Source organism: Crinia signifera, chromosome 1, assembly GCF_055691185.1.
Source record: "Crinia signifera chromosome 1, ASM5569118v1, whole genome shotgun sequence".
Taxonomy (NCBI): domain Eukaryota; kingdom Metazoa; phylum Chordata; class Amphibia; order Anura; family Myobatrachidae; genus Crinia; species Crinia signifera.
In genome coordinates, this window is record NC_139217.1 from 111823580 (window position 1) to 111829690 (window position 6111).

Consider the following 6111-nt stretch of genomic DNA (forward strand, 5'->3'; position numbering starts at 1 on the left):
CCCGCAAGAAAACTTCAAATAAGATCATAGCAGCAAAAAATAGGCCCGCTCAGCTTTTCTGTATAGTGGAGATGCTTTGCAAACCAGAATGCCTGCAGCCTGATGTAGCCCTCTCCCAGTCAAGATGCAATGAGTTTGCTAAATTATTTGCAGATAAAGTATCTATCATCAGGGATGGAATCCCCACAGTGACACCAAAGGAGTACCGACATACCAAGCCTGCCAGTGTAAGACACCTGCCTTCATGGGACATCTTTGACCAAGTGGATGTACAATACATTGCTGGAATTTCCAGACTGTTGCGTCCCTCCTCCTGTGATCTGGACCCTGCTCCATCCAAGCTTCTTTTAGGGTGTATGGAAATAATCGGCCCTGCATTCGCAAAATGAGTTCAATGCTCTTTGCAGACAGGCATTTTTCCCAAACCACTAAAGGAAGCAATAGTCAGACCACTTCTTAAAAAATCTAATTTAGACCCTGACTACATGACCAACTACAGGCCAGTATTAAATCTTCCTTTTCTAGGAAAGGATATTAAGAAAGTGGTTGCAACTCAACTAGAGACCCACCTGTCAACCCATAACATTTATGATCCATTCCAGTCAGGATTCAGGAGAAGACATAGCACAGAAACAGCTCTGGTATGTGTGCTCAATGATTTTCTAAATGCAAGGGATAGTGGAGACTGTTCAATCATAATCCTTCTGGACCTCTCTGCAGCATTTGACACCATTGACCATGGGATTCTAATTGAGCGCCTGAAGAATTTCTGTGGTCTGCGTGGCACAGTCCTTAGCTGGTTCAAATAATTTCTCGCTGGCAGGTCACAGAGAGTTTCATCGGGAGTATACTCTTCACCACCAGTGCCATTGTCTTGCGGTGTCCCACAGGGTTCTATACTATCTCCTATGCTTTTTGTAGTATACATGCTTCCACTTGGTGACATAATCAGATGTCATGGCCTGGTCTACCACTGCTATGCAGATGATACCCAACTGTACCTGTCCTTTGTTCCAGGCAACGATTACACAGGACAGGACGGCAGCATAGCCAACTGACAGGTCTTAAGCTGGGGGGCACAGGCCTAAAAAACTCTGATCATGTGCGGAATCTTGGTGTTGTCCTGGATAGTGGCCTGACACTTAATCACTTGTGTCACCACAATCAAATACTCATTCTTTCATCTGAGAAACATAGCCAGAATCAAGCACTTAATTCCCTCAGAAGACCTGCCTAAAGTCATACATGCATTTATATCATCATGACTAGATTACTGCAAAGCTCTCTACCTGGGTCCTCCAGCAAAAGAATTGCACCGCTTGCAGCTGGTACAAAATGCAGCCGCCAGACTATTAACTAACCAGCCTCGCTCCAGCCACATAACTCCCATTCTCTAAGCCCTTCACTGGCTACCTGTAAAATGGCGAATCGTTTTCAAGATTGGCTTACTCACTTTCAAGGCCCTACATGACCAGGGCCCAAGGCAGAAAAACCCGTCCCCGCGGAGATTACCGGGTTATTTCTTCTAGTGGAAAAGGGGTATTAGTTGGAGAGAGGTCTTCCATCTTCTTTTATTTGCTCTTTGTATACTTGACTGCTACAGAGAGGAGTAGTTGCTGCAAAAAAATGTCAGTTTACTATGTTCTTATTACCTGTGGTTTGAAATTTCAATGTTTCAACCAATGTTAATTTAAGTGTAAAGAAATATATATTTTTAAACTATGTTGGATACACTTTAAATAGATGCTCGTAACCTTATTCAATCATAAAATAAAACAGCAATAAGAGGGTGTTGGGCAATAGGGGGTCCTTGGGTACACCAAGCATCCCCCCTGTGCACGCCTATGTGCAGCAGTTGACACTTACAGGCGCTGATAGATTGATAGATGGGTTAAAGGAGAGGAGCCCACATGCAGACTCCTTGCAGGCCCCCTACTCTCTGCACTTCACCTGAGTCTACTACGCAAGAGCAGGTCTTCCGGAACATGGTGCATATGATCGGGAAGCCAATAGTCAGGATTCTGGCACTGCGAGTACTGTTATTTTCCCACCGATGGTCTTTTGACCAGTGTCTGTATTCTGACTGCCAGCATCCTGGCATCTCTTCACCGGTGATGGAGTAAAAAGGATGTTTGTCTGTGTAATGTAGCCCATACGCTAGGGCAATATTGCATACAATCCTTTGATTTTGACCACATCTGTGTGATAAATTGAAGTATTGTATGCAGGAATAATGGGTCCCCCGATGCGATTCGCAGACCCGCCGGTCGCATGTCGCATCAAAAAAATGTTATGTGCTGCACATATGTGCTGCATGAGCGATCACATATAGTTTTGAACCACAAGCGATCGCTAGAATGCAACTGCAGCGGGTTTGGGGGCTGGAGCATGGGTGGCGGTGGAGCAGGGACCATAGCGGATGAAGTGGGTACAGTAGCGTTGGAGCGCAGCACTGTGAAGGAACTCTGGCAACGGTGGGGTCAGCAGCATTTAATAAACTGGAAGGCCCTCTGATTGGCTGAGAGAGATCTCTCTCAGCCAGTCAGCGGCCTTATATTCAGCCAATCAGCAGCATCCACTGCTGACAATCACTGCTATAGAGTTTACAAGATTTGGGTGGTGTTTTGAACATTTTCAGATTTAATGATCCAATGTGAAGATCAAAAAAAATCTGAAAATCACTGGTAAATATCTGTTTTGTATGGGCACCGATTCTAAGATTAGGAAATGTGCAATCGTGGAACAAACAGATTGATGATGATGTATGGCCAGTTTTAAGGCCCCTATACACTATGCGACTTCGCAGAGGGGCGAAATCACATGCAATGCCCCTTGAGTTGCTCTGGAGCATCCTGGGCAACAGATCACATAAGATATATCATAAGAGGTCCTTTTGCCTATGAGATATTGTATGCAATTCAATTGCCCACTGATGGGAGGAACTCTGACACTGATGCGCACTGGACCACACTTTGGATCAGGGGTCAATTTTTAATGTTGCAGTGACCACACTGCTGCCACGTTCCCCACTTCAGCACAGCTTGGAGTAGTGGAGCCCGGCATGGGGAAGCAGAAGAGCCTGGTGCCAGACAGCAGGGGATCTCGGCGCTGGTAGCAGTGCAAACCTGCCACTGGAGAGCAGTGCAGCCATTGCAGAAGAGCCCTGCACCAGGGAGAAGTAAAGCCCTGGGCCAGAGAGCAGTTAAGCCCAGCACCTGGAATCAGAAGAGTCAAGAGTCCAGCACTGGGGAACAGAGATGCCAGAGCATGGGAGCCCAGAGCCTTTCGCTGTTGAGTGCACTGGGAGACCTACCCTCTGCCAGGGAGAATCCAGTCATAACCCTTCAAGCCCTTGCACTCCCTCTCTTTGTTCCTCCTCCCCTCTCTCCTCTTCCCCTTCTCCTCTTTCCCTTCCCCTCCATTCCCCCCTCCTTTTCCCCTGCCCCACTCTTCTTTCCCCTTTCACCCACTCTTTATCCCTCCCCTCTAATCTCTCCCACTCCTTTCCCCCTCTGCCCTCCCCTACCTCCCCTATCCTCCTCCACGTCTTCCCCACTCTTCCCTCCCTCACTTATCCTCTTCCTCCCTCCCCTCTTCCCCTCTCCTTTCTGCCCTTACCCCATTCTTTCTACCTCCACTCTAATCTCCCTTCTCCTCATCCCTCCCCCCTCACCCCATCCACTCATCCTTCACTTCCTCTTACCTTCCACCCCCTCTCTCTCCTCCCAATCCCCCTCTTTCTTTTTTGTTTGCTAGTTTACCATACCCTTTTCTCCCCTTACCCCTCACTCCCTCTCCTCTTTTCTCTTCTCCCCTTCTCTCAACCCTCTATCACTCCCCCTCTTTGTCTTTCTATTTCTCCTCTATCTTCCTGTCTCACTTCTCTTTATCTTTCTCTTTCTACTCTATCTATCTTTTCCCTTGTTTTCCTTTTCTCTCATTCCTCCCTTATCTTCTCTCTGACAGTCTCACCCTTTCTACCCCCCTCTTTCCCCCTCCCCTCTTTTCCCCTCCTTTTCCCCTAACCCAATCTTCTTTCCCCTCTCACCCACTCTTTATCCCTCCCCTCTAGTTTCCACCTCTCCTTTTCCCCTTTACTCTCCCCTATCCTCCTCCATTCCTTTCCTCCCTCTTCCCTCTACTCTTCCCTCATAACCCTATCCTATTCTCCCCTCCCCTCTTCTTTCTGCCCTTCCTCAACTCTTTCTCCCTCAACTGTAATCTCCCCCTCCCTACTCCTCATCCCTCTGCTCATCCTTCACTCCGTATAACCCCCACACCCCCTCTCTCTTAATCTATCTCTCCCCATCCCCCCTCTTTCTTTTTTGTTTGCTAGCTTACCATCCCCTTTTCTCGCCCCCCCCCCCCATGTTCCGTCTCCCCTAACCCCTCATTCCCTCTCCTCTTTTCTCTTCTCCCCTTCTCTTAACCCTCTCTCACTCACTAACCCACTGTCTCACCTCTCTTTATCTTTATCTCACCTCTCTTTTCTCCTCTATCTTTCTTTACCCCAACTCTTTCCCTATGTTTCCCTTTTCACTCATTCCTCGCTTCTCTTCTCACTGACAGTCTCACCCCCCCCCCCCCCCCCCCCCCCTCTATCTACCTGGATCTCTCTCTCCCTGCTTCTCTTTCTCTGTCTCTCTCTTTTCTCTCCCTGACACTCTCACTCTTGCTCCCCAATTCCTCTCTCCTTCTCCCTGACATCCACTCTCTGGCTCCTGCTCGCACTTCTCCTTTTCTCTCTTGCTCATTTCTTTTTGTCATTCCCTATTTTGAAGCCCCATCTCTCTTTGATCACCCCTTTTTCTCCTCTCTCTTTTTCCAATCACCCTTGTCTCTCACCTTTCTCATTCTTTCTACTGCCTCCTAAGGGGCATTGTAGTTAGGATGGGGGGTCCCTTTCAAGATTTGTCTATGGGGCCCATAAAGTTCAATTTATGCCGCTGTCTGCATTACTTTACTATGTCATATATCAAAGCAAATAAACTGCCAAAGGAGACCAATTATTGTTATTATTCTTTAGAGATATCCTAAAATGGTATGGAGAGATTTGGTGGTGGACCTTAGAAAAGCTTAAAACAAATATAATTTGATTATATTGCTAATTGAAACTAATCTCTTTATTGATTTAGAATCACACATCTTCAATCTTCTAATCAGTCATTCACCCTATTTAAATGAAGAAAAGTAGTCACTCTGCTATTTAGATTCATCATTTGCACCACACTGAACATGCACCATGTGCACCCTGGTCTGTAGGGAGGTATGTAGGTGGTACATATGGGGGCATGGAATAACCACTTATGGAAAAAAAATAGAAATAAAAGTATTTGCAAAGCTGCACGAGCTGGGCGAGAGATGCTTCAAAATGCAGGTCCCATTATATGGGTCCTCACTCTCCCCTCCCCTTGGTGGCCCTATGTGCACCACAAAGGAGAGAGTTGTCTTAGGATATCAGAATTTTAATTATAGCCATGAATGTTAGAGGTTATTTACTTAAAATTCACATTATAAATTCAAGTTATTAATAATATTGCCATCATATGTTACTGCAGGTACAGTAAGTTTCTGAGAAAATGACAATACTTTTGAGCTTGTTTATTATAGCCTAATAACCTATTACATTTATAATTACAAAATCACCAAGGGGAGGTACGTCATGATAGGATGCATGTCTCACAGGAATATGAAGGATGCAATTATTCCTATGGTAGCTACAACAATAGGCTTAGAGAAGTAAGGATGCATATGCAGAACATACATGTTCATTTATATCTGTTGCAAAATAGTCTGTATGAAGGTAAATGCCAATCCTTACATATTCTTTACTATTACATTTAATCTGATTAAGGGCCTAATTCAGCAGAATCACAGCAGTTTAGCCTTGACTTTACACAGGGAAACTATAATGGCATTTATCATAACTGACCCTATGATAACAGTAGAATGTTCTACGTGAAGAGGGTATGTGTAACACTCTGCCCAAAGGGCATGTCTAGCTCCTTGTAATGATGTGTCTATGCTTATTATCTCTATAACATTAATAACTATATTTTTGGGAAGTTTTGTTAGTATTGATATTAATGTTGCTGCTATGGAGTTCTTATA